The 9344-nt window shown below is 35.9% G+C and overlaps 1 long non-coding RNA gene across 1 annotated transcript; it reads left to right on the forward strand.

Moving 5' to 3' along the window:
- Positions 1–2372: 2372 nt before the first annotated feature.
- On the forward strand, positions 2373–5059 carry LOC145590843 (uncharacterized). The gene is made up of 4 exons (XR_014102177.1): positions 2373–2828; positions 2919–3007; positions 3148–3280; positions 4712–5059. It is a non-coding gene; the product is annotated as an uncharacterized LOC145590843 (long non-coding RNA).
- Positions 5060–9344: the final 4285 nt, after the last annotated feature.

The following is a 9344-nucleotide window of genomic DNA, read 5'->3' on the forward strand; positions in this document are numbered from 1 at the left end:
CTAGCATGTCACTAAACAATAAAGATCAAAGCTTTATCCCTAACATGATACTAACATGATAGAAGAAATAAAAAGCAACTTAAACATGATACTAGAAAGCAATAAAAGCATCCTAACATGATACTAGGAATTAAAATAACCTAAGCATGATTTCTATATCAAAAGAATAATTAAGCAATTAAATTACTTGCTTTGATGCCTCGTATCTCTTTCTATCAAAACAATACACACGTTATTTAGTAACTTCAAGGAAAATATTAAATCAAACAATTAATTTAAATAATTGAAATAGGGATTTGGGACAAACCCTCAGAAATTATCAACCTTTCACATCTAGGGCGAAGGCAACTTCGAACTTGGTTAGTTGTGTCTAGAACTCGTGAATGCGGAATTTTATTTGAAAAGGGAAAGCTTAGAAAAGCTATTAGCTTGAGAGAGAAGAGAAAGATGATTGTTGAATGATTCTGAATCCATAAAAACGAGGAAATACGACCCTATTTATAGAGAAAATAACCCGGAGACGATCAGAAAAAGACCGAATCCTATTAAGAGTAAAAATGCCTCTGTCGCAGAACGACAGGGTCCAACGCGACATGACAGCCCTGTCGCTGTGCGACAAGCTTGTCGTTGCGCGCTGACTTTGTCGTTTCGCGCTGATTCACGCGTTTTCTAAAAACCTGTACGGAATCCTTAATCTAATTAAATTCGATTAATAACGTCCGTACTTATCTTTAAAATCAGATTTAATCTCTTCAAAACACTTGTTTTAATCCAAATAGAATTCTTTATTTTCATAAAAGATATAATTATCATTCCTAATCTCATTAGAACTCAAAACAATCTCCCAAATTATTCTAGAAGATTAAAATTAATCCTAATAATTTTCAGGAATATTAATTAATGGGCCCTCCACTAGATCATTGGGCCACATAACCATTTCAGGCCCAATTTAGTATTTTGTCCATAACTTCCTCATTATTCACCGGAATGGGGCTTATAATATATCGTTGGAAAGCTCTTTTCGATCCCAATCTGACTACACTATTATTGGATCTTTATCATGGATCAAACTAAATTGGATTGAACATTTTCCATAAATAGAGTACACTTTCGAAAACAGAAGGAAAGAATTTTATTAAAACAACCTCATCACAAGACTTTCCACACTTTCACTTCATTCGATAATCAAATGATGTGAAAGATACTCATCACTGGGTTTGGTTTTGGGGTGACATAATTAGATGTCTTCAATAATCACAACTATTATGCCATTAAGATTCAAGGTTTTGAAGATTTGAAATTTTTCGTCAAAACGAAAAATCCCTCGAAACAGGCATTTCTGGGCAGAATTTGGCTTTTTCGCAATCCAAAAAGGGTCAGAATATTTCCAGAATATCGATTCCACCCAAAATTCACTAGTCTTGGGCGAAAATATGGGTTCTAGGGCCAAATTTCTTAATAAAACGAGATTAAAAATTAATAAAATCAAGCTACTAATCTAATTAGCAACACAACCAGAAATTAAATCCATTTTAAAACCTTGAAAATTTTAGTTACAAAAATAAATGAGCAAGGCTCCTATACCGCTGTTGGGTTTCGGTAAGTCTAACTTACCGCGGAACAAAACCCGACCCCCAAGACCCGCTCACATTTAATATAACTAAATGACATAAATAACAAGAAAGAGAGACAAGACGATCTTAACCTTGTCGCGTGCTTCGCTCACACCCGGAGCTCTTACTTCAAAGTCAAGTCTTGCAAGTGCAGAGACCTCCTACGGTATCCACCCGCAACTCGACCCGATCGGTCTCTTACTCAGAGTTTAGTCGAGTCGGACCAAAACAATACTGGAGTATTATATGAATTTAAAGGTTTTCTCTCTAGTGGAGATGCATTTTTGATTTCTTACTCAAGTGAACAATCCTAAGGTATGCCTTGGCTATTTATAAGGAGTGTTTCCTTGTGAATTCCTCTCATCTTTCAATGTAAAGAATGTTGAATTCAATTCCTAATTAAATAAACCAAGGAATCACTAAGTAACAAGTGGAACATGGTTAGGTGAGGACCACTTCCTCACTTGCTCCCCAAGATGGGTTCGGTTGGGCCGCCACCCTTCGACCCTCGTCCATGACCCGTCACCCGGGTCCGCGGCCCGCAGCCAACGAGGCGCGCTGTCACTTGGCGCTGCCCACTAGTAGAATAAACTAAATGGGCAGCCCCAAATGACAAGCGGTTATTAAATTCCGCTTTCAAAAACACCAAAAACAAAACTAACGCAAGCAAATGACAAGCGGTTTTGGGTGAACCGCTTGCAAAATTATAAATGGCAAGCGGTTTGAACCTTTAATCGCTTCCCATTCTTTAAAAAAAGACCCAAAACAGCACAAACTATCCCTCACGCCTCTCTCCTCTCTCAGTATTCTCACGCCTCTTTCTCCTTCTCTCTTCTATCTCCTCTCTCCATTTCTTACTCTCCTCTCTCAAGCCTCCCCTTATTTTCTCTCTCCTCTCCTCTCTCAAGCCTATCATCGGCGCCAGCAACACCGAGCAACACATAATTCTCCAGCAAATTCGAGCTAAATCCCACCTTTTCGAGCAAAAAAATAACCAAAAACCCCAGATTATTCGAACCCAAAACCCCCTAGTAAAATCGAGCAAATTTGAGCCAAAATCGAGCAAATCTGAGCAAAAATCGAGCCAATCTGAGCCAAAATCAAGCAAATCCGAGTAGGTGGTGGTGCATGCGTGTGGTGGTGGTTTGTGGATGGATTTTCTAGCAAAATTTGAGGAATTTTGCCAATTACTTGTATATTAATTTTTTAGTTTAGGTAATTACTTGTATTTTAATTACTTGTAAGAATTTAGATCTAGTTTTATCTTTTTTTCAAATTTCACATCTAATTAATTGAATTGGACAGGGGAGCAGCGGGTTTGCGCAGGTGGTGGTGCGTGTTGGCAGGTGGTGGTGCGTGTGGGTGTTGGCAGCAGCGCCAGTTTGGTGGTGCAGGTGGTCGAAGATATATTCATGCATATCAAATTAAAAACTCTGTCAAATTTATTTTTTTAACTCTACGATTTTCATTTCCTTTTTATTCGTCTTTATATTAATATTGTGAGGCTAATCTACTGAAAAATTGAATCTAACAGAGAAGGAATGAGGAATAAAATAGAGGAATACACATCCTACTGTGCAAGTGAAGCTCAAAGGATTAAAGCAACAATAGAGGCAATGGAGCATAACCTTGCAATCAGGGAATAAGAAGCAAATGCCACCTTGAAGGTATGAATTCTTAGATATTTTTGAAATAGTTGCTTGATATTGGTGATAGTGCTGCGAGAAGTTAGAGATGGCAGGGAGTCTTTGTGGTATTCCCCTGTAGTTGTGGGGTTTAAATGTTGAAGTCTTATTGGTATTTCATTAGAACATCAGTTGGATGAGGATGTTTCGGTTTGTTTGACTTATTTGATGTCTTATGTTGCTTTATCTGGGCTGCTTTTTTCCTACTAGTGATAATAGTAATAGTTAATCTGATTAGAAATTATTTGAACATATGATGATGGTGTTGAATATATTTACAGTGGTTTTTGAGTGAGTTTCCTAGGAAGATAAGTTTAGTTGATTGTTATTTGTAGGACTCAGCTAGAGTGTGATTTTTGTGACTAATTAATCATGTAATGTGTGGAGATAACCTAAATGATGGTGATTGTTCGTGTAAGAAGATATGCAATCACTTGTATAATGTTGTTAAAATATAGTGTAATTATTGGGTTTTATTTGTGAAATAACTGAGGAAATGTTGCTGGAATTTTGTGGATCAGCTAGGCTTTTTTTAATTGATGATAGTGTGGCTATAATATGCAATCAGTAGTATCACTAGTCTAATGTAGCTGGTTTTCATTTATCCTTTCATTAAGTATTCATCATTGTTCTAATATGGAACTTGTGATATTCTAACTGATTTATGTTAAGAGAATCAAATTTATGATGCAATGGTTGCTGCATAATTTTGCTATTTGATAGATTATCAAATCTAATTCATGATTTTTAAGTTGTAACTTTCATAAACTAGCGCTTTTGTTATGGCACTAGTTGATAATGAATAACAAAATTAGTAAATTGAAAAATTATTTGAAGTTTGATTTGGAAATCTGGATTTAGAAATTATCTTTTAGTGCAAAATATGGTGGTATGTGATTCGATCTGATATTGAATATGGTCATATGGATTATGAAAACTAGAAAATCGAATTAATAAACCTTGAGCATTCTAAAGTGCTGAATTGCTAAACAAGTTATGAGGAGTATGTTCTGAATTTTCTTACATAGCATAACAGTAGTACAAGGTTATAAATTGAAATAAAGAAGCAGCTAAAGAAATCTTGTACAAAATAAACAATTAAGTACCTTCAAATCTTGTACATTTGCTGCAGTGATTGTAATCACTTGCCTCTTTGTTAGTGCTACATTGATTAGTTTAGTTGTGAAAGCCAAATATTAGCTATTACACTAGTACAATGGTTTTTAATGCCTAGTTGTGGGATGACCATCTGTTTGTATACTCTCTGACCTGATTTGGCAAAATTTAAGCTTGATTTAATATATCGATGTGTTATTGAAAGTAATTCTTCCATGTGCAGCTTGCATGAAATTAGATTGTAGCTCCTACAAACTTGCTTTCTTTTCTATATGATGATTAATCTTTCTGTTCCAGGTGTCTCTTTACAAAAGTGTTTCTATATGTAGTCTGAAACAACACAGTGGTGAGCTTTAAAGGAGGGGCTAAAGTATCTTAGGCTGGAAGACCTTGGATTTGTGCTTGCCTTGTGCAAGGTTTCAAAAGTTAGAGTGAAGGTATCTTCTTACATGCATCCACTGCTTATGTCTTTGATGTTGCTGCTCGTGCTTCTGTGCTGCTATTGGTCTGCTTCGGTGCTGTTACTGAGAAGTGTTTGAGCTGCTGTCACTTTACATATTGTAATATTTTTTATTTTAATTTTTTTGGATGAAATTGTAATAAAACTAGCATTTATTAATAAAAATATCTAAGTTTAAATATGTATATTGGTTTGATATCAATTTCAGCATAAAAAAAAAATATTTTTTTATGCCATAAATGGGCAGCGGTTTGGTCTAATGAACCGCTTTCCATTACACTTCACATATCATGTGTGAAATGCAAATGGGAAGCGGTTTGGCGCCAAAACCACTTCCCATTACCTCTAAATGGGAAGCGGTTTGAACCGTTTGCCATTTAAATTGGCAATGGCAAGCCCCCCAAGCCCATGCGGTTCAAAACCGCTTCCCATTAGGGGGTTTGAACCACTTGCCATTTACTTTTTTCTACTAGTGGCCACATGGGGCGCTGCCACGTGCGCTGCCACGTGGCGTGCTTCTATTTGTAGCGCTTCCCTAGACTTCGCGTGCCTAGTGTTTTTACTTGTTACTTGAAGCATTTTCCCATCTCGCCAATTCCTAAATTTTGGCTCGACTTTTGAGATTCGGTTCCGACGCTCTAAGCTCGGAATTCGACGTTTTTTTTTTTCCTAATCCTCGAGTGACTCATTAATTCCTTTCGGGTTACTTCGTCGTGTCGGATCGTTAGTTGCTTGGGTGTGACCCGAAGGGTTCAATGAAAATTAAGCTGTAATATTAATTATACATTAATATTACTGATTGGAAGCGGCCTTCAACTAGGCATTCCGATCACTTAACCTCACTGAATAATTAGCTTTCTAATAATTCTGAACCCTCTATTGGAATAATACACTTGTTCGAAGGACATCATTCCTATCATAATTTTTGTAACATTTTTTATTTCATTGAATATATAGTATGAATACTCCTCAAGTTCAATTGGCAATAAAGGATGAAGAATTGTGTCTTGCTAATATTGCGACTACTCATATTATACTTAAAAATAAGAATTATTTCTCTCATTTGATTTCGAAAAAGGTTAGTGTGAGTACTTTATCGAGTAGTAAAAATATAATTGAAGGCTCTGGAAGAGCTAATATAATATTGCCTTGGGGGAACAAAAATTGAAATAACTGATTTATTATACTCCCCATTGTCTCAAAAAAAACTTGCTAAGCTTTAAAGATATTCGTAATAATGGCTATCATATTGAGACAATAAGTGAAGGAAATGATGAATTCCTTCAAATCACTAATATAAACCAAAGCACAAAATGTATATTAGAGAAATTGTCTGCATTTTCTACCGGTTTGTACTACACAAAGATCAATGCAATTGAGACACACACTATTGTACACCAGAAGTTTACTGATGACTTCGTTGTTTGGCATGACCGGTTAGGCCATCCCGGTTCAATAATGATGCGAAAAATAATTGAGCATTCTTGTGGTCATTCATTAAAGTGCTGGGAGATTCTTCATAATAAATTTTCATGTGTTGCCTGCTTAGAAGACAAGTTAATTATTCGTCCATCACCAGTTAAGATAAATTATGAATCAATTAATTTTCTGGAATGTTTACAAAGGGATATATGTGGGCCCATAAACCCCCCATGTGGACCATTTAGATATTTTATGGTATTGATCGATGCATCGACAAGATGGTCACATGTATCTTTGTTTTTAACTTGTAACCTGGCATTTGCGAGATTACTAGCTTAGTTGATTAAATTAAGAGCACATTTTCCAGATTCTCCTATCAAGACTATATGTCTTGACAATGCTGGTGAATTTACTTCTCAAGCATTTGATGATTATTGCATGTCCATTGGGATAAATGTTGAACATCCTGTAACGCATGTTCATACACAAAACGATTTGGCAAAGTCATTGATTAAACGTCTCAAGTTAATTGCTAGACCGTTTCTTATTAAATCTAAACTCCCAATTTCTCCTTGGGGGCATGCTATATTACATGCAACATAACTAATTCGCACCAGGCCAACAAGTTATCATAAATTCTCCCTATCACAATTGGTTTTTCATCAGGAACCAAATATCTCTCACTTGAGAATTTTTGGATGGCAATTTATGTTCCAATAGCTCCACCCCAAAGCTCTAAGATGGGTCCTCAAAGGAGGTTAGGAATATATGTTGGAATTGAATCTCCATCTATAGTTAAATATCTTAAGCCTACCACAGGAGATTTATTTACCGCTCGATTTGTTGATTGTCATTTTAATGAGTCGGTTCTTCCAACATTAGGTGGAGAAAACAAACATTTGGAAAAAGAAATTAGTTGGAATGAGTTATCATTAGTTCATCTTGATCCTCGAACAAAGCAATGTGAATTGGAAGTTCAAAGAATAATTCATTTGCAAAGTTTAGCAAATTAATTGGTAAACTCGTTTGCTGACCCAAAAAGAGTGAGTAAGTCACATATTCTAGATATAAATGCTCCATTCAAGATTGATGTCCCAAAAGGGAAAAATGAAGTTGCTAATGAGTTTAAAGCACGCCTGAGGCGTGGAAGACCAAAAGGTTCCAAAGACAAGAATCCTCGAAAAGGAAAGGAGCAATGGTTGATGATGGCTAAAATGATGATAGAATTTCTGAAGAATCTCTAGAATAGACTTTAGACATGATACAAAAGGAAACTCAAGTACCTAATAATGAAGAAATTTCAACAATATATCATGTTTTGAATTTCATGGAACCAAAACCAAATCGACGTCGATGATGTTTTTGCATGCAATGTGGCATTAGATGGTATGGATGCTAATGAGGATCATGAGCCAAAGTCTATTGAGGAATGTCGAAAAAGAAATGATTGACTAAAATGGAAAGAAGCAATTGAAATAGAATTAAAATCTCTTGGAAAAAGAAAAGTATTTGGACTTGTAGTCCATAGTCCATACACATGAAGGTGTAAAGCCAGTGGGATATAAATGGGTTTTCGTGCGAAAGAGAAATGAAAAAGGAGAATTTGTGAGACATAAGGCACGATTAGTTGCACAAGGATTCTCACAAAGACCCGGTATTGATTATAACGAATAGGGGTGTCCATTCGGTTTTCGGTTTGGATTTAGGCCAAATCCAATCCGATCCGAATTATAATTCGGTTTTCATTTTTCAATCCGATCCAATCCGAATTAATCTTCCAATCCAATCCGATCCAATCCGAATTTTAATTCGGTTATTTTGGATCCGATCCGAAATCCGAATTAAATTAAGTTGATTATAACGTCTAATAAACTAGTACGATAACATAAAATGATAGTCATGATTAACATAAATTGCTTAACATCCAAACAAATTAAATTGTTTAACATAAGTAGTACAACTAAAAGGCAACACTAAGAGTTCATTACAACAATTAAGTAGCATGATTTTTGTTCAAAATAAGTAGCACTTCTGGCAGTAGCAGACTAGCAGGCACAGGCGCACAGCAACTTAAGAAGAAAACAGCAGCAAACAGCAGCAAAAACAGCAGCAAAAACAGCCCACCAGCATTCTTTAATCAAGGCAGAAGCTTAGTCGTCTAAAACCTCAACTGTATCAGGCTCAGCAATGGATATCTTGCACAAATCTTGATATTGGGAGAAAAAAATAAAGAGCAAATAATAATTAGATTCAAAATCAGTAACAATATTAATATATAATTAAAACAAGAAAATAAAAAGATTTAGCAATCACCTTCTTCAAGTTGCTCAACTTCCTCCAAACATTCTTCAACATTTAATGAATTCGGGGAGGAACGCAACCAATTTTGTGAACAAACAAGACTCTCAACAACTCTAGGAGAAAGGGAACTCCTAAATGGATCAAGAATCCGTCCACCAGTGCTAAAGGCACTTTCGGAAGCTACTGTTGAGACTTGACAAGCTAAGACATCACGAGCTAGTTTTGCCATTGTAGGAAATCTAGAGCAATGAAACCTCCACCATCCCAAAACATCAAAGTTATCAGAGTCTTCCTCTGTTTCTTCTTCCAAGTACTTGTCCAACTCTAACTTTGTTTCTCCTCCTTTTTCCCCCCTTTGTTTCTTATACTTGTTTTTCAAAACATCAACTTTCTTTTGAGGAGCATTTAAGTGAGCATCATCCCTACTCTCACTTGAGTCCTCTCTAAGTGTATCGGTTGTTGGAAAAACACGATACTCATCATACAATGCATATAGAGATTCCCTCAAATTTTTTGTGAGTATAGAACCAACATTGAAATCATAAATCTCACTGATCATCCACTCAACATAATCAAGTTTATAGCGAGGATCAAGAACAACAGCAACGAAAATCAGCAAGTTTATCTTTTCTGGATCCCCCCAATATTTTTCATATTTCTCCTTCATTTTACAAGCCATCAAACACATATTTTCATCCCTAGATGCACACAACTCTTTCAAAAGCGCAGCAACATTAACAAGCTCAT

Source organism: Chenopodium album, chromosome 18 (assembly GCF_948465745.1).
Source record: "Chenopodium album chromosome 18, dcCheAlbu1.1, whole genome shotgun sequence".
NCBI classification, from domain to species: Eukaryota; Viridiplantae; Streptophyta; class Magnoliopsida; order Caryophyllales; family Amaranthaceae; genus Chenopodium; species Chenopodium album.